This window comes from Bactrocera dorsalis, chromosome 2 (assembly GCF_023373825.1).
Source record: "Bactrocera dorsalis isolate Fly_Bdor chromosome 2, ASM2337382v1, whole genome shotgun sequence".
NCBI classification, from domain to species: domain Eukaryota; kingdom Metazoa; phylum Arthropoda; class Insecta; order Diptera; family Tephritidae; genus Bactrocera; species Bactrocera dorsalis.
Genome location: NC_064304.1, coordinates 97732001 through 97752990, shown reverse-complemented (window position 1 = coordinate 97752990; position 20990 = coordinate 97732001). Strand labels below are relative to the sequence as shown.

Sequence of the window (20990 nt, the reverse complement as noted above, 5' to 3'; positions counted from 1 at the left end):
CACATTGTTGATAGAAGTTCTTATTATATTCACGTTAGGCGAATTTGGTTGTTGTAGCTTCAGTGGTTTAGAAGATATATTAAAACTATTAGAGGGCGGAATCATTCACACTTTTTCAAAAATTTTAACTCACTGCTGCCTTAAGCTATTGCAATCATCTGTACCAAATAATAGGTTTAGTTAAATTTAGTGCTCAGTTATGACACTTTATACGTTTACGTTTAATGACGTTTTGTGGGCGTGGCAATGGTCCGATTACATCCATCTACGACCCGATCTCATTTTTTGGCAAAAAAGATTTTAAATTTTACTCAAGTTATCGTTTACACAGATGGACAGTGAGACAGACAGACAGTCATCCTGATATCAACTTTTCTCGTCATCCCGTTCATTTATATATATATATCTAACTCGAATGTTTTGAGGCGATAGAAACAAACGTCAGGTGAATTAAACTATTCAATTCTCTGTGCAAGCAAAATCTTGCAAGGATATAAATACTTCGATTTTAATTATGAAAACCCTTGTTGCTGTAGAAGATTTCCAGTGAGAAAGATAAGATATAGATAAGCATCGAAAGACTACCCAAAATTAAGATTTTTGTTAAAATCGCAGCTCCTAAAAAAAGTGTCGTTTTTTGGAAAAAGAAATTACAACCCTGAATGGCACAAAAAATCTAAATTCCTTATCCTCCATTCATTACCTGACACAAATATTTTTGTCAGAAGCATTGTTACAAGTCGTTCGGTTTTGCGGTTTCCGAGAAACAACTTCAAAGTAATTCCCACCAGATGTATTATGTATGAATTTTCCAGTCTTCAAAACACTTTACACTAGCACTTCTTGGGATGGCCTTCAACTCTTCCAGCGAATTTTATTTTCGACTGAAAACGAGTTCCACGGAGCGGCAATTTCAGTTTGGGGAACAATAGAAAATCACACAGAGCTCAATCTGGCGAAAGCGGTGGTTGATCGATAATATTTATTGCGTTTCTGGCTTTAAATTCGGTCACAATCGTGGCTCGATGCGAAGAAAATTCAGCTTTATCGGGACAAATCGAGCAATAACAAGTTTCATACCCAAAATATCCACAAATATCTTTCGAACGGACTCGTGAGAGATGTCGAGCTCTCTTGCCATATCTCTAACACTTGCCCCATGATTTTCAAGCACCATGTCTTTCAGTTTATTTAATATTTTCATCAATTAAAAAGGTCGAAGGTCGTCCAGAAAGAGGCATGTTTTCAAGGATCTCTCGACCGTCTTTGAAGCCTTTGTACCATTGGCCTTGTGTTTTTGATAAAACTGAATCACCGTAAGCCTTTTCCAACATTCGCAATGATTACGCGCACGAAATTTGGTAAGAAATACAAAATTTGAGACAATTTCTTTTTTCCATATTTTTACACATTGTAAAAATCGCAAAGCACTACTGAGGTGTACCGACTTAAGCAGCTGCTGCAAACATGGTGGTTGACAGATCGCGTTCATATTTGGTATAGAAATTAAGGATAGTAGGACTTTCCGAAATATAGTTTTTTTTTGAAATATCATTTACCCGGGGAATTTAATTTCACTTTCCGGTTGCTTTTTTGTCACAATTTATATATATATATATTTTATCACGCACGATGACACATTTATGCTTTTAAGCTTTAGTACGCACTTTTATATACTATATGTATATATGTACATTTGAAAACGATGACAAATTATATATTTCTTCGAAAACCGATAAGAGGCTATATGCCTCATATTTGTTCCACTAGTTATAGTATTCATGAAGATAAAACTTAGAAAATGAGTAAGAGAACTTTGTTACATAACTTTTCGCAAAAATTGTGGGTTTTTAGGGATAGATAAGAAAGTCGCATATTCTACAAGCATGTTATATATTATATATTTTTCTATATTATGGCAATTACACCATTTTAGAATATTTAAACTTATATAATACGCGTATTTTCACTGCTCACTCATAATACCGGTAATGTTGGTACATTGCCGGCACTTGACGTTGAAAGTACCATACTAGTTACTAGTGGGAAGGCATGAAATCGCCGTTAATGGTTTTACAAAGCAAGGACAATTTAAGCCCTGCACAATAAACTATAAAATGTTTAGGGAAAAGTGAAACTGAAATTGAAATTTTACAGCGAAGGAAGGTCACAACTGAATGTTGCACTTAAAACTAACTACTGAGCTACTCGCGCATGCTGTGCTCAGTAGGTGGCTTCCGCTAAATAAAATAAAAACAGTTCGGTAAAACAATAACAAATAATACTTAAATACGGCAACTGTCATTGGTGATCGACAGCTTGCTGCTAACTATACGCCGTGTTCAAGCGCCTTTGATTTATAGCAATTTTACGACACACTAATAGCCAACGAATAAAAGTCAAATGCACAGCATAATTTTATAGCAAATAAAATAAAACAAATATACCGTGAATCTTGGGTAACTGTTTTTAAAAAATGTAACCATTCCTATACTATATGGTATATATACAACCACATGCTCTATGTGGGTATGTGCGTACTATGGTATAAGGCTTATACTATAAGCAATGGGCGTAGAGGATATAATAGCGGTTATCTGCCAGATTTTAAATATTAGCAGAAATATGCTAAATATTGGGCAGTCGAAAAAGTCTTTTCGTATTTTGTCAATAGATGAAGTTACAGTCGTATACATCCAGTGTTACCAATCACATTGTGTCATACCATAAAGTGTTGGAAAGGTGAGATTTTAAACTTTTTTTTAACCAGAAAAAAAATTAAATTCGGGAAAGTTGAAAAAAAAAGTTACAGCTGTTCAAAAATGAGTGAAAATAATAAAGAAATTCACTATATTTTGAAATTTTTGTATAAAAAAGGGAAGAACGCCACGCAAGCCACCAATGAAATTTGTGAAGTTTACGGAGACTATGCTGTATCAGTTCGTTAGCACAACAAAGGTTCCCTCGCTACCGTTCTGGAAATTTCGATGTGAAAGATGCACTTCGCTCTGGTTGACCTACCGCAAAAAAAGTCGATGAAATTATGGAAAAGATTGACCAGGACCGTCACACAAGCAGACATCGCTAAGGAACTTAACATTCATTATCAAACAGTTATTTTTTTAAAAGACTGGCCACAAAAAGAAGCTCGATGTTTGGGTACCATTCATTTGGTACCCTGTCAAAAATTTCATGAACCGAATTAACACCTGCGAAATGAAATGAAATCGAACCATATCTAAAGCGAATGGTAATATGAGACGAAAAGTGGATCAAATACAATAAGAAGCGAAAAAGATCATGGTCCAAGCGTGGTCGCAAAGTCAAGATTTACGCCTCAAAAAGTTATGCTGAGTGTTTGGTGGGATTGGAAAGGAGTCATACACTATGAGCTGCTTCAGCCTGATCGAACGATTGATTCTACATTTTACTGTCAACAACTGATGATATTGAAGAAAGCAAACGAAAAAAAGCAGCCAGAAATGATTAACAGAAAGGGCTTCGTTTTACATTAGGACAACGCTAGACCACACACACATCTTTGATGACTTGGAAAAACTGGCAGAGCTTGGCTGGAAAGTTTTGATGCATTTACCATATAGCCCTGACCTTGCATCATCGGACTACCATTTCATTGGGTCAATGCAGAACTCCCTTAATGGAGTAAAGTTGGCTTCAAAAGAAGCTTCTGAAAATTATTTAAAGGCGTCAATAAAAATTCTAAAAAAATCTTTCACTTTGCTCAATTTATAATTCGAATACATCGATACCTAACTAATTCCGCACGCATACATCCTCTATAAGTAAATATATATGTACATATATATATATAAATATGAATATATAACATACAGAAATAAGTACAAAATCAGTTTTCTCTATTAATTTCAATTGTCACGTGGCGATTTATGAGTATTTGCGCTGCATGTAGCAATAAACGTCGTAAGCCATATGCCGAGTCGCAACTTCTGACCGCCACCAATGCTTGACCGCATTGACCTCATGGCGTGCGCTACAAGGCAATTGCATGTACAGGTGACGAAGAAGTAGCCCATAAATATGTGTGCGTTCTAAGCCTATTTCCCAGCAAATTAAATATTTTATGACACTTTGACCTACCAAATAGTGGTATAAGTACAAATATACAAACGAATGCATGAATACATAGATGGCAATAACTATATATGTACATATGTATGTGGTATATGAAGCAAGTCTACTTTGGCAACTGAGTGCTCACGACAGGCTACAGAAATTACTGAAAAATCGATCTAATGCACTGCCCGCCAAAGGCATGGCATGTCGTACCGTCTCATGCGTGCTTGGCGACACTATTCCGGTCACTTGCTGCGTTCTTACTACACATTCCACACATTCCGAGCGGCACTGCGTATTTTCACAAAAAGGTGCAAAACAATTTCAGTTTGCCCATTTATTTTTTATTAGCTTGAACTGAAATGCAATCTGCTTGGCAAATTACTTTCCGCGTGAAATTTTGAAATCGTTGTACGCTAGTTACATTTTAGAAATTTAAAATTTTTAGTTTTATCTTAAGATTGCAGCGGATGTTGCGTTATTTTCATCGTTAACGAAACAAACATATTTTCGCCGGTTCTTTCTACTTGCCTCATATCGCATATTTATGGTATTTTATCGCGGGTGTTTTATATAATTCATGTAATTATCGCTTAAAGCGGAAGTCTTTCAAGAAAAATCTTTTCAACTACGTTAACCCTGCGTAGATGGGGACTTTTGTATATCGGTATGCATGTTGATGTTGATAAGCAGTAAATCATTTATCGCAACTTTGTTGTGCGCATGAAATGCCATTGACTTGCAATTGTGGAATGAAAAAAAAACCGAAAACTATGGACGTTTACTAAAATAGCACATAATGTTTTGCTCAATACTAAGTTATGGAAGGGAATGTTCTTGCTTCTTATCTGAACAATTTGCTTGGTGATTGTATGGCTGCCATGCACCATAATCTATGCTAAATTTCGTGACGATACTCGTATCTTGTCAAATGAAAGGTTTTCTATACAAAGACTTGGTTTATATCGATCAGAATGTATGACAGCTATATGCTATAATAGTCCGATCTGAACAGTTTTTTCGAAGATTGTAGCTTTGTCTTGTGTAATAATGTATGCTGAACTTAGTGAAGATATCTTGTCTAATGAAAAAGTTTTCCATACAAGGGCTTGAATTAGACAGGTCTGTTAACTTCTCAACGATCGGCAGAATCTTCAGCAAATAAAGACGACTCGTATTTCATTTCTTTCTAAGCATATCTCTTAAAAATCATCAACGGTTTACTTTTTGTATGATTTACCACCTGATCAAATTTGACTCGGACTGACAAAAAACTACTTTTTTTCGTATTTTAAGTAAACATATTAATTATCGCGTTCATAATACAAGCATGCCAATGCTCAATCTAATTTTACATACATTTTTTATGAGCCTCAGTTGGGTGGAATTTCAGTGCCTACAGCGATTTTTGACATGTTTTTCGAGAGCTATTCGCTACTTTGTATAATTTCAACTTCATATTCGTAAACCCACATCTCTTTTACGATCACTATTCGCCGTTGCCACAGAGCCATAAATCTTCCGCAGAACTTTTTCCTCGAAAACTCACAATGCCGACTCATCGGCTGCTATCATCTTACATGCCTCTGTACCATATAGGAGGACGGAGATGATGCGTGACTTGTAGAGTTTTGACTTTGTTCGTCGAAAAAGGACTTTACTTTTCAATTGCCTACTCAGTCAGAAGTAGCAAAAAGAAGTTGTTCTAAGATAGGCTAAATTATCTACGACTTCGAAGTTATGAGTATCAATATGAGCGTGGGATCCATATTGCGATTGCGATGACGGTTTCTTTGATGACAGAAGATATCTCGCCTTGCCCTCGTTCACTACCAGACTCGTTTGCTTCGCTTCAAAAAGGGGATCTTGTATCCGACGCTGTTGTTTCGTTTTCAATCATTACGTGTCGGGTCTCAAGCCCAGCGCACAACTTTGGGGAGGCATGATTCACCTTCTCATTTTAGTTCGCTTTCAAACGGATATTTTTTGGCTACCCAGAGGATACTTGGTCTAAAATTGAAAGTGGTGAGCTGTTGATAGGACTGTCTTAAATTAATTTAACAAACATGAATAAGATCTGTTAACCAGTTTTTTATAGCAGCTGCTTATTAAAAAAGTGAAAAATATGGTGTTTGAAAATCGTCAGGCAAGTGTTAGAGAGATGGTAAGAGAGCTCGAAATCTCTTGCTATTCCGTACGAATGAGTTTGGTAGATATTTTGGGTATGAAACGCATTCTTGTCAACTCGATACCCGATAAAGCTGAATTTTCTTCAAAAAGACTGCCGTAAACAGGTCCCTTGGACATGCTTGATCATGCGAATTCCGATTCCATATTCATGGAGAGCGTTCTAACTGCCGATGAGATATGGATTAATGAGTTTGACATGCAAACAAGTCAACAATCATCGGAATGGTTTTCAGTTGATCGAAGAGATCAAACAAAATTCGCTGAAGGAGCTGAAGGCCATCCCAAAACTCCATCGAAAAATCATTGGCATAAGTGTATTATATCAAAGGGTTAATTTGAAATAAAAAATATTGATTATTAGTTAAATATTTGGCGTTTTATTTACAATTTCAGGGTACTTTTTTGTCACAATGTCTATATATGTCTATGTATATTGTGTGCAAGTTTTTCATTAATTAAATCCTTTTACAGAATTTTCGATATTAATGGCTAAACGGCTTTCCTTTGGCACAACTCGTGATCATAAATAATATTTCCTAATGCTAATGGCTACCGTAAATGCCAATGGAAGGCGCGCTACGACTGCTGCATGACCCGTGCATGCCAGGCCCACTTCACTATGCGCACATAACCGTATAACGGTGCATACAACGCTTGTCATAAATACATTAACACTTCAATTAGTCAACGATGATAGACTGTTTTGCCGTGGCCGTTAAAAATGTTGCATTTTATTCGTGTTCAATGTTGCAACTTCGCTGCGGTTCGTGTATGTGTGTGTGTGTGTGTGGATGACTGTGAAAGCGTTCAATTATTAATGCAAATTATGAACTCTCCACTTGCAGCGTGTGGTGAATGCTATTTGCAACAATTTAAGTTGGAGGGAAAGTGACAGTGCGAGACTGTTCGACTGCGAGACTCGCGTTTTCGTGCATTAAGGGTATAAATGTTGCGGTGTATGTTCGGAGATACATACATAAATAAATGCATATGTAAAGTAGCGTTTTTAAATGCATACTGTGTTTGAATTATAAATTGAATTTACTGGATTACGCAGTGAATTTATTAAATTATGAGGACTCACCGCTAGACGCAACAATCATAAATTTTCCAACTGCACGCGTTCTTATTATGCCGGCTGTCATTCGGTGCCGGTTTGAAACTTGATTCTTGTTTTTCTTAGTTTTTTTTTGTTTTTTGCTTTATAACTGCTATGTTATACATATGTATATGCTTGTATGTAGGTATAAGATGTACATATGTATGTATGTTTCTAAGCAATTTGAGCGAAAACAAGTTTGTAGTCTAAGTCTTTAGTATAACAGCTATGTATGTATGAGTGTGAATAAATATGTGTGTGCGCATAAAGTGTTGGTGTGAGTTTTCATGCTGTAAAGAAAAGTTTACTTTGCCACCAGCTGGCCTTTCGAAGCAAACAAAGCCTGCTTGAAAGTAGAAAAACGCATATTCCGAGGCACAAGAGTGTGTATGTAAGTATATAAGCATGCAAGTATGTACATATATACATACGAGTATGTATGTATGTTTCTATACATGCATGTACATATGTATGTAAGTATGCATGTTAGCATGATAATTATATGAATAATGTTTTTACTTGTTTAACGCAAAATTTATGAGCGAAAAGTGAAAATTATTATTTATTGTCCAGCATGCTCACGCATTTACACATTGTCTTGTTCTTAACTTCGCACGAATATGTAGATTACCGTTCAGTTCATTTATATTTATACGCACTGACTTTGATTAAATAGATTATGCAACGCAAGAAAACAAGCGCGAATTATTAAAATTCATGAGCTGAAAGCATTGAAAGCATTCTTGCATTGTTTTGGTCAAAATTATGCAATAAATAATGTGTAAAAAGCTAAATACACAAAAACAAAAAAAATTAATAAAATATAAAAAAATTTTAAATTTTTAAAATGCAAAATAAAAAAAAAATACAAAAAAATATTAAAAATTTAATTATAAAAAAAAACAAATGCAAATAATCCAAAGACAAAAACGCAAAAAAAAATACAAAAAAATTAAAAACAAAATGCATAACAAATTCTAAAAAAATAAAAAAACCAATAAAAAAAATACCAAAAAATGATTGCAAAAAAAAAATAAAAAAAAAAATACAAAAAAAAGATTGCAAAAAATTAATAACAAAAATAAAATGCAATAAAAAACAAATATAGAAAAAAATTAAAAAACTGTTATTTAAAAAACAAATGCAAAAGAAAAATCCTAAAACAAAAACAAAAAAAAATAATAAAATGCTTAAAAAAATACAAAAAAAATTACAAAAAAATGGTTGCAAAAAAATTAAAAAATAATCAAAAAAAAATACAAAAAAAGTTTGCAAAAAATTGATAACAACAAATAAAAAGCAAAAAAAAATGCAGCAAAAATATTAAAAAATAAATCATTAAAAACAAATGCAAAAGAAAAATCCAACAGCAAAAATGGAAAAAATACAAAAAAAAAATGAAAATAAAGTGCAAAAAAAATACAAAAAAAAATAAAAATAAAATGCATAAAAAATTCCACAACAAATACAAAAAAAATACAAACAATGATTGCAAAAAAATTACAAAAACATCAAAAAAAAAACAAAAAAATAGATTATAAAAAAATATACATAAAGAAATAAAAATATTACAAAAAATAATAATAACGATAATTAAATGCAAAATAAATTACAAAAAAATACAAATAAAAAAGTAAAAAAAAACTAAAATATAAAAAATAAATTACAAAAAAAAAACAAACAAAAAAATGCATAAAAAAAGAAAATTCAAAAAACCACAAAAAAAAACTTTTCAAAAAGAATTACAAAAAAATCAAAAAAAAAAAACTACAAAAAAAATACAAATAACGTATATATAGTACACTCAGTCCTTTTTTTACGCGATCTCTTTTTACACTATTTCACTTTAACGCGGTTATTTTTGCAGCGCAAATTCCTTTTTTTACGCGAAATTCTCACTTTAACGCGATTGCTTGTTTTCGTTTTTTGCTTGTTTACATATTTTTACGCGTAATAATTTTTGAATATGTCGGCGCACCCTAATAGTGTGTGGATATTGGATATTGACACCGAGATAGACGATCATCCAATTAAAGCAGAGACGGTTAAGCAAGGTTTTAAACTTGCAGCAGAATAGGAAAATTATTTTGTAGCAAATGATACTGATGCCGAACGTGCACGAATTTTTCAAAAAGAATTGAGTCTCTGTATTTTAAGATATAAAGAACTACATCGGAATTTATTGGGTCCAAAAAGAAGCATTCAAACAAAATTAACTGAATTGCACCATAAATTCAGTTAATTTTGTCAGTCGGAGATGCTTAGTCAATCAGAACATCAATCCATAGTTCATACTATTCATATATCAGCGCCGGCCATCAAAATAAGCGGCTATGAATAATTTCCAGTACGGATAATGACAGTGATTGAACAGCATTCAACGGTTTTTTTTTCAATAAATCTACCTATTTTCTATTTTCTTCTCTTTTATATATGGTTTTTGTTCTGTATTTTTTATTTTGTTATGAATGAATAAATCATATGTATGAAATTTGAAACTTATTGTACTGTTTTTGAATATGTTTTTGCGCGTACATTTTGTTATACGCGATATTTTTTATATTCGGAACCAATTCGTCAGTTAATATAGGAAAACTAACCATTTTTACACGATTTTTTTTTACGCGATTAGTGGCAGAACCAACAATCGCGTAAAAAAAGGACTGAGTGTATATCATATATGTATCAAGTAACATCTGGCAACTTTTAGTATTGCACGCAGTGCGCAAGCATGCTATTTAGCTTCTCAACGCAAAACATATGCAAATTAGCTGTTATTATTGTTTTTCTCTGTTTACCACTTTTTTCTTTTTCATCTAATTTTTTTCTTTCTTTCTTTTATTTTATTGCTTTAATATGTAATAAAAAAGCCACTGCGTTAATAAAACCGATTATATAGTGATCTGTCGTGTTTACGCTTAATTATTTTATCTGCAGCTGATTAGACGCTGAATAGCACTATAAATGCTAGCGTGTTTAACGTAAGTACATATGTACATATGTGATTTATTGTGGTTTTTCAGCAAAGTGTTAAAGGTTTTTATATTATCAATATTTTAAAGAGATAAAAACAATTTAAAAAAAAATTTTAATATGCTTGACTTTATCTATTAAATGAAAAGATATAAACATATTTATGTAAATGGCACACCACCAGCATATAAATGTAAAATAAATACAAACACGATACTCTAAATGAGAATTTTGGCATAGAGTATTATCAAAGACACGCTATAAGCCCCGATTAAATTTTTCGAACTCTTTCGAACTCAAATTTTTGTATGGTATAATATATAAAGTTTCTTACCATGTTTGTAACATCAAAAAATATCATAATACAAGTATACTGTGGGCCAAAAATAGTAAGATTTTTAAATTTAAATTTCGCCCGAAAACCCATTCGCCGAACATTTTTTTAGGTAAGTATGACTGTCAGTCACATCTGTGCCAAATTTCACATCAAAATAATCATTAGTGTTTAGTATACGCTTGTCTTTCCGAAGTACATAAAGTGTATTCGGCGATTTTTGCGATGAGTGAAATTATTCAACAAAGAGCTCCCATTAAATTATATGTGTGGAATCAAATTTCTGGTGCCGAAACGTTTAAAATGTTGGAAAAGGCCTCCAGCGATATTGTTTGTCATGAACAAGTTTATTCAAAGAAGTTTCGACAACGCGTTGACGACGAACCACGTCCAGGACAGTCAGAAACTGATGTTCAACACGTCACTAAAATAAAGGAATTGGTGCTTGAGAGTCGACGAATTGCAGTCAGAGATCTTAGTGGCTTCGTTGGAATATCGAAAGGATCAGTGAAAACTATTTTTCTTCAAAATACAGCGTCGCATTAAGGTCTGTGAAACAATGCTTTCCGATTACCAGTATGTCGTGAAACGGCGATGGCAATGAGTCTTGAATCTATGCTTACGACAAGGAAAAAGACAATCAATCGGCCGAATATCATGGCAAAGGTGGGCTGAAGTCGGAAAAACTACGTCAAAGCAGGTCAAAAAGCAAGACTATTTTGCCAATTTTTTCGATTATCGAGGTGTGGTGCACTACGAATCTCTTCCGACCGGCTAGACTGTCAACAGTATACTATTTGAGTATTATACGTCGTTTGGGTAAAGCTGTTCGTAAAGAGAGGCCAGAATTATGAGCCGGCAACTTTTGAATTTGGCACCACGATAATGCATCGTCGCATACTACTTGGCGTTTTCGTGAGTTTTCGCAAAATTATCAACTAATATCGTGCCGCAACTCCCATATTCGCCTGATTTAGCTCCATGTGAATTCTGGCTATTCAGAAAACTCAAACAACCTCTCCTGGGAAAACGTTTCCAATTAAAACCCGTTCAGTTAAAAATTAAAGGCATTAAACGTGAATCGCATTGAAGGCCATTCCGGAAATTGACATTAACAACTGTTTCGCGGATTGGAAAAAACGTTGGCAAAAGTGTATTGGGGCCAAGGGAGATTATTTTAAAGAGTTCAAAAAATAAATAAGAATCTTAAAAATATCAGCAAAGAGTTACTATACATATAACTGAAGCGTAATGAGCTGAGTATATGAAGCACATGGCGACCATCCGTTCGCCTGTATACATGTATAACATAAACGAACTAGTCCTTCAGTTTTTAAGATATCGTTTTGAAATTTTGGAAATGTCATTTTCTTTTCAAGAAGCTGCTCATTTGTCGGAACCGCCGATATCGGAATACTATATCATATATCTTCCATACAAATTGAAAGATCGGTATCTAGAGCTAATGTGGATACTTTTACATTTGAGGAGATATTTTCACGAAATTTGGCACGAGTTATTACCAAAGATTTCGGATCGTTATAGAATATATATAACAATCGTTTTTGTAAAAAAAAACGTTCACTTAAAAGTGACTTAAAAATTGAAAATATTATAAAAAACTTTACTTCTTCGGAGAAATTTTCGATGGAAAGACCGACGGCAAAACAACAAAAGGGGAAATTCGTCAATAAAGCTATTTTGGGTTAGAAAGCGAGTAGGCCGCCTAACGTTTTCAATATCTCTCCACATGTTTCTAATAAAGAAATTCTGAATTTGTTTGAAATTCTCCACTATTACTAAGCTTTTTTCTTTTAGAAATTGTAGATTGGGGTCAGCAGTTCAAATGGTTTGCTGGAATATAAAAATGTATGTGGAACTTTTCTTTTTAATATAATACATATTTTTCTTTTTAATGCATATAATTGCTAAAATTAATAACTAAATTTTCCTGTGAAATATTATGGAATTCTGCAATGAATTTGAATTTGTTGTAAGCATTTTGTTAGAGGCTTAAAATACTAAGAACTTTTCGAAGAGTGTTAAACTTGCTAATACACAATACATAGTATTTTCGTTCGTTTTTATATAAAATTATTAACAGAAAATGTATCAATATATATGTATGTATGTATATATATTAGTATAACCTTTTTATTTCAGCTTTGTTTAATTAACTGCTTAAGAATTTGTGGTTTATTCTCTACAACAATAATAGACTTGTTGCGTTTGTTATTATTTGTGGTTCAAGCAAACCAAACTTTTACATATAATACTTATACCCTAAACATGGTTCCTGATATTGAAACACTATAGCAAAATGACTTCGGAGTGCATCAGGCACGTAGCCAGGGGGGGGGGCTAGAGGGCTGAAGCCCCCCCCGAAATAAGGAAATTTTTTAAATAAATCGCAAATAAAAAAGATTTATCACTGACTGAATCTTTTGAAACTCTTATACACAACTCAGCTCAAACCTATAACAGTCGTACGCAACTACACTAGACGGTGACTGAAAACTTATCAAAAGTCATACTTAAGCGTTGTACAGATCTCCATCTTGATATGGCGAAGTTGGTTGGATAGGGATATGACGGAGCAGCAAACATGTTATGGCATTTAAGTGGAGTGCAAACCAGGATAAGACTACTGTATCCAAAAGCACGATATGTTCATTGCGCTAGTCACCGATTGAACCTTGCGCTTTCTAATACTATGTCATTACCTTCAATACGGAACTGCCTTGGTATTGTCAATGAAATAGCAAATTTATTTAGAAACCATTCAAATGCAAACACAACTTTCCAGGACGTTATACAGAAGCACGCACCAGAAAGCAAAAAAAGACGACTTGTTCGCCTTTGTGAAACAAGGTTTATAGAAAGGCATGAAAGCATTATAAGCTTTGTGGAGCTTTTCAAATTCATTGTACTAAGTTTGGAAATAATTTCGAGTAAGACATGGTCCATTTCGTCTAAAGCATCAGCCTTCTTAGCAGCGGTAGAGAAAAGCGATTTTTTGCTTAGTCTATTCGTCTGTGAGCAATTGTTCAGCTTAACGCTGCCACTGTCTGTGCAACTCCAAGAAAAATCTATGGATTTTGTATCAGCAATGAACCGAGCCAAAGAATTAATAAGAACTCTGCACCAGATAAGAGAAACAGCGGATGGTTTTTTCAACGATATTTTCCAAACAGCATCACAAATGTCTAAAGATCTTTTTGACATAGATCTTGTAGTGCCTAGAGTGACTTCGCGTCAAACTACTCGTGCTAATCCACCTTGCACAACCCCTGAAAGCCACTTCAGAGTTACAATATTTATTCCATGCGTTGATGCTTTGATTCAAAACATGACAGAACGTTTATTAGTGAATGAGGATATACTCTCGTCATTTCAAATTCTACTCCCAGGTTTTGCTGCAATTGATAATGCCGAAGAATTAAAAAAATTAACTATTTACTTCGAGGAGCAAATATCAATGACAGCATTAAAATCAGAGTATCGATTGTGGTGTGCCAGCTTATCAACAATAGATCCAACCATAGAAGTGTTGAAATTACTGCAACATTGCGATGCAACGTATTTTAAAAATATTCACTACCTGCTTACAATTTTACCAACTCTTCCAGTGACGACCGCTTCCTTCGAAAGAACTTTTTCAACCTTAAAAAGAATAAAAACTTTACCACGCAGTGTGATGGGCAATGAGCGGCTGAGTGCACTTGCTGTTATTGCAGTGCACTGGGATATTACGAGGGCTGTCCGATAAATAACCGACCTCAACGTGAAGCTAGCGGCACATCTGAAAAAAAAGTTTCTACTTCAAATTGTGCATATTATAATAGCTACTCGCCAAAATTTCAGAAAGTTATCTTGCGCAATTATCTGTTGACAGTCGTTTTTGTGAGTCTATTTCGGTGATTTCCCCAAAATGGAAAAAATTGAATATCCAGCTGTAATTAAATTTTTATTTTTGAAAGGCAATACGCCTTCACAAATCAAAGATGAGTTGGACTCGGTGTATGGTGACTCTGCACCATCGTTTACCACTGTAAAATTTTGGGCAGCTGAATTTAAACGTGGTCGCAGGAGCTTGGAAGATGATGAACGTCCTGGGCGTCCAAAAACTGTAACCACTAACGATAACATCGCTAAAGTTCATCAATTGGTACTAGACGACCGCCGGATTAAAGTTAGGGAAATAGCTGAGATTATGAAGATGTCAAAAGAAACTGTTTGTCACATATTAAACCAAGATTTGGGCATGAGAAAGCTGTCCGCGCGTTGGGTGCCGCGTTTGCTTACGCTAGACCACAAACGTGCGCGCATGAACATTTCCAGCGCTCTGTTGGCTCAGTTTAGAGCAGCGTTGTCCACGGCCTATGCGCACAATAGCGCACGGACAGTGCCAGACACCTACACCAACATGTCGCGACAAGTGTCTGTGAAAGCACGATTGTGCTACTGTATTCAACTTCGTAAGCAAGCAAAGAAGAATTTTGCGATCAGTTGACGCTAGAATAACCCACACAAGCATAACGTGCACACAGTCACGTTGGACAACACTGGTTTAGAGGCAATAAGACCGAGTTTTGGCGCCGATTGATAACTGTAGACGAAACTTGGATTCATCATTATACGCTCGAAACAAAAATCCAATCTAAACAGTGGATTGGAAAGGGGGAACAAGCCCCAAAAAAACCGAAAGCTGTGTATTCGGCTGGGAAAGTGATGGCGAGTGTTTTTCGGGACAGCCATGGAATTATTTTTATTGACTATCTTGAAAAAGGAAAAACTATAACAGGAGCATATTACGCATCATTATTGGACAAGCTAAAGGAAGAAATTTCGAAAAATCGGCCACATTTGCAAAAAAAGAAAGTCTTGTTCCACCAAGACAACGCACCATCTCACACCTCAACAGTCGCCATGGCGAAAATCCACGAATTGCGGTTCGAACTGCTTGACCATCCACCTTATTCACCGGATCTAGCACCAAGCGACTCTTTTTGTTTCCTCAACTTAAAACTGCGCTCAGTGGCCAGAGATTTGCGTCAAATGAGGAAGCAATCTCTTTCGTGAACTCGTATTTTGCACACAAAGACGCCAAGTACTATTTGGAAGGGTTGCAGAGATGGGAGTATCGCTGGGAGAAGTGTGTGGAGTTACAAGGAGACTATGTAGAAAAATAAAAAAAAAAAATTGAAAAAGTCGCGTGCATCATGGTTAGGTCGGTTATTTATCGGACAGCCCTCGTAAAATAGATCCAGATGAAGTAATTAATGATATGGCAAGCAAGAAGAAAAGAAAAATATTACTTATTTAAGTTACAACTACCACAAGTTACAAGTTAAGTAATATGTATATGAATTTATATTGTTTTTTTTTTAATAAACAGAAAATTTAAAGTTTATATATGTTTTTACTTCAGCCCCCCCCGAAATGAAAAGCTGGCTACGGGCCTGGAGTGCACCACACCACGATAATCGAAGAAAACTGTCAACATAATCTTGTTTTTTGACCTGATTTGACCTAGTTTTTAGGGCTTCAGCTCACATTTACCATAATATTCGACCGATTAATCGTGTGTTTTCGGGTCGTAAGCATAGATCTAAGTATAATCGGCAGTAATAATACGCTTTATGACATCCTGTTAGTCGGAAAACATTCTTTTACAGACGTTAACGTGACACTATTTTTCGGAAAAATTTTGTGGTTTTGGAACCAGTCGTGCTTTTACTTTTCTTATACCCAAATGAACTTTAAAAATGGTTTTCGCTGGTCAATCCGATATTCCAACGATGCCAATAATATCTCTGACTGTTAATCGTTGTTTCTCAAGTACCAATTCCTTAATTTTATTGGCGTGTTTATTATCAGTTGATGACCGTCCTGGACGTGGTTCCTCGTCAACGCCTTCTCGACCCACTTTGAATAATTTTTACCAATCAAAACGACTTGCTTACGACAAAAATTATCACCAAAGGACTTTTCCAACATTCTGAATGTTTCGGTATCAGAAATTTGATTCCGCGTACAAAATTTAATGGAACTACGTGGTTCAATAATTTCACTCATTCTAAAAATCGTCGAATCCATTTTATGTACTTCAGAAAGACAAGTTTATACTAAACACTAAGGATTAATTTTGATGTGACATTTGACACAGTTGTCAGTGACAGTCACATCAAGCCAGAAAAAAAAAATATTTACATGAACGGGTTTTCGCGCGAAAATTAAATTAAAAAGTCTTATTATTTTATGCCCATCAGATAAACTGATCAATTAAATCCAAATTTTGTTTTTATGGAATACTTTTTTTTTTTACAAGATATCTTCACGTAATTCAGCATACTTTATTATCCTAGGCAGGACTATAATCACCGAAAAAATTATTCAGATCGGATTACTATAGCATATGGCTGTCATACAAGCTGTTCTTTCGAAAACAAATTTTTGTATGGTAAGCTTTTTTATTTGTGAAGGGTATACAATTTTCTGGTGTTAACCTTTTTTTTTGTTTTTAAATATTTTTTAAATACCGCAAATAACTTATTTTTCTTTAAAAATTATGAAAAAAAATTTTTTTAGTTGTAATTAATATTATACGTAACTTACCGACACTGATTCGCGTCACCTATATTTTAAATAGTTATTTCGCATGTAGTAAAATGTTGGTTCACACACTCTTCACTATGCACTTTTATAATTTAAGTTTAATAATCAAAGCTCAATAAAATTTGAATTAATTTCACTATAATATTTCAAGTATATTTGTATTATTTGTATGAAAATGTACTTTTGCCTTTGTTAGCTTTTTTATTTGCGCATATTTATTTTTAATACCGTTTCGCTTTGATTTATGCCATTAATTAAATCTCGAATACTACTTTGTATGACTGCTGTAAGAGAATTATGACGGTTAAACGAAAAAAAATCATAAATTTTATTACTCATTGATATTTAAATATAAACGCCTGAGCGCTACAGTCCGTTATAAGAGGCGGGAATAAAGGCAAGCGCCATTTGTGTATGCCAATGCTTATTTTATTCGCGATCCGTGCTAGAAGCCAAGGCATTTGACTTAAAAATAAATAAAAAAGTCGATATTATTTAACCGCAAGTATGTATGTATGTATGTACATACATGCATACACACAAGCCTGATTATTAACTAACGTCAATAGGCTAACAGGCAGAGTTCACTAACATTGCTCAGCAGTAAATGCAATTAATCAATTTCACGAGTACAGAAGAGCAACAATCGAAACAGCAGCAGCAATCAATAAATTTGAAAAATAACTAAACAAAATGCTGTGAACTGTAGTGTTGAACAACAACAATTGCAATGTCAGTTGAGAAGAAGATAGGCACGAGCTACTAGTTGTATACGCACGCACACACTGCCATACATATGTATGTGTAGTTGTGTGTAGGATATAATATTCTTATACTCGTATTGCTTGCTTCGTTTTGTGCGTAATTGCAAAGGAATTGTTGTTGGCGCGCTGATTGCGATGGCGGCTCACTGTTGTGTCTGCGTCAGTCAGTTAATGCTGTAACGCTGAGTTTGACGTTGATGATGATTAATTACACGCAGCCGCTGACAATGTGGGGAACTTTCACACACACACGCGTTATGATGTATATACATATGTATGTTTATATACATACTTATATGCATTGTGATATATTATACGCGGGTGGAAAATCATTTAAGATAAGGCAATTGCGATGTGATTTTTTTTCGGTGATATTTAATACAATGTATCCACTGTTGCTGATAAGTTTACAAAGTGAGTGTATTTTAGCGATGGTGTGGCTCAATGTTGCGCGCGACACAGTTGATATTTACAACGTGAGCAAGAAAACAAGTTGTTGTGATTAGTGCAACTTTAGTAAAAGTTATGTATGTAATATGTGTATATGTATATACATATATGTAGTATATTATATATATAAATGTATATATGTATAATGTTCTTGCATATATAAATATACATACATACATATGTATATGTATGTCTTTGTAGCACTAAGGAGCTACTTATTTGTCTAAGTCGCCAATATTGGACCATTATTGCATTTAACTGTCATACAAACTTAACGAACAGAATCAAGTCTTTGCATGGAGAACTTTTCTATTTGCCAATATATCATAACGAAATTTGGCATAAGTTGTTGTTAAAAACATTGCTACAATATTTGAAACAATTTTGTAAATCGGACTACTGTATCATATAGCTGCCATACAAACTGGTCGACCAAAATCAAGTTCTTGTATAGAAAACTTTTTTATTTGCCAAGATATTTTCAAGAAATCTGGCATAGTCTATTCTATAAGATAGCGCTACAATCTCCGAATATATTTTTCAGATCGTATCTCTATAGCGTTTTGCTGCCATGCAGATTGTACAATCAAAATTAAGTTCTTGTATAGACAACTTTTTGATTTGATAAGATATTTTCACGGAATTTGGCATAAATTGTAGTCCTTAATAACGCTACAATATTCGTAAAAAATTTCTATATCGGACAACTAAAACGCATTTATAGCTGCCGTACAAAGTGAAAAATCAAAATCAAGCTCTTGTATGTACAAGTTATTCAAGATATCATCACAAAATTCCGTATGTATCACAACAAATTGTTTCGATCGCACCACTATAGCATATATGTACATATGTACATATCTGCGATAAAAACTGACCAATCAATTTCTCATAAAAAGGGTGTTTCTTTATTAAGGTTACTGGATTCGATTTGAAGGTTGTGTTCATCAAATAACTTGGACAGAAATACATAGCAAAACGTTTTTCCATGCATGCAAACCTTTGACCGCTTATATATTTTGACATGTAGTTATATGTCCAATAGATGTAGTATATATCCAATACAATACTACAACGCAACTGTGAAGCATATTATAATAGCTTGCATACGAAACTATCGAATTTTTTGTTCTTTTTAGTTCGATTTTTTTTTTTATTTTTTTTTAATTTTCCGAAATCAATCAATATTTTGTTCTTTTTTTTGTTTTCTATTTGAGTCTTTTTTAACTATTTTTTTGAACTTGGGTTTATTTAAAATTTATTTTTCTTTTAGTTTTGAATATTTTATATAAAATTTAGTGTAACTTTTTGCGATATTAATTCATTTATACGCATAATTCCTTTATATATATTTTAATTATTTTATTGCTTTCTATATATTTTTATGATTTTATTATTTGCAGATATTTTAAATGCATATTTCAAAGTTAAATTATTCGTAATATTTGATATTTTTGTATTTTTAGACACAAATTAATTTTATTCATTTTAATATTTAAAAGCAACGCACTACTTTGTATTTAATAAAAATATTCGTTGAATTGCAAATTTGAAACCTTATAATAGATAATAAAATATAGAATATAACACGTTTGCATTTAATATAAACATGTATCTATGTCTATACACACACACATATACGCACCGTGAAATGTTAATAAACTGTTTAAAACATACAAGTCAATAAAATTATTTTTATTGTTTCACACACAATCACATACATATACACTTTTGAATTCGCGTCGGCTAATTGTTTATTTACTCAAGCGCGCGGCTCCTCCGCATTCTGTTATCGACAAACTCGAACTCGGACTGTTTGCGCTGCTACCGGTGGCTTGCCGTTGGTTGGCGCAATAGTTGGTGGCTTGTATTCAGCAAAAAAAAAACAGAAACACACAACGATACATGAAAGCACGCATACAAACAAATAGTAACATACATACACACAAACATGAATTGAGAGCAACGTGCTGCTAACGTTTGAAGAGTGTATAATAAACGAGTATGCTTTGGGCTGAAAGCACACCGAAAGGCATACCCACAAATTCTGCGAAACTACCATAAAAGTAGTAATGAAAGCAAAACATATTAAAAACCCAACCCACATGCAATCTGGGGAACAAGTTTCCAGCGAAACTCCAACGCAACCCCAACAAACATTTCGTGTACGAGTTACAACTTCTGTTTGTGCTATCCAAGATGGAGATTGTTGAGCGAACAACTAACATACATACATACAAACGGCATGCAGAGTTGTTGTGAAATACATATGCACATACATATATATAAAACAACAACTATTTCATATAACCTGAGCCATTCGCTCTTTTTATTGTACTGAAAGCTTTGCAGCCCTTCTGGTTGGTCCATTATCGCCGCCGATAAACGACTGCATTAGTGTTGGTGGCAAACTTGTTCGCGCTCATGGAGTTTACAGTGAATTCCAAAGAGAAAACGAAAAGCATGA

At 34.0% G+C, this 20990-nt stretch overlaps 1 protein-coding gene across 4 annotated transcripts in view; it reads right to left on the bottom strand.

Moving 5' to 3' along the window:
• The window catches only part of LOC105231615 (GATA-binding factor A), a 48755-nt gene extending 28403 nt beyond the window's left edge, over positions 1–20352 (bottom strand). The window contains exons 1-2 of one of the 4 annotated variants that reach the window (XM_029552562.2): positions 20169–20352; positions 17310–17593 (exon numbers count right to left, since the gene is read on the bottom strand). The gene's annotated coding sequence lies outside the window, so the exon portion shown is untranslated. Of the gene's footprint in view, positions 1–17309; positions 18766–20168 lie in introns of those variants that run through there. The other 3 variants (XM_029552563.2, XM_019992274.3, XM_029552564.2) reach the window with 3 other exon arrangements.
• Positions 20353–20990: the final 638 nt, after the last annotated feature.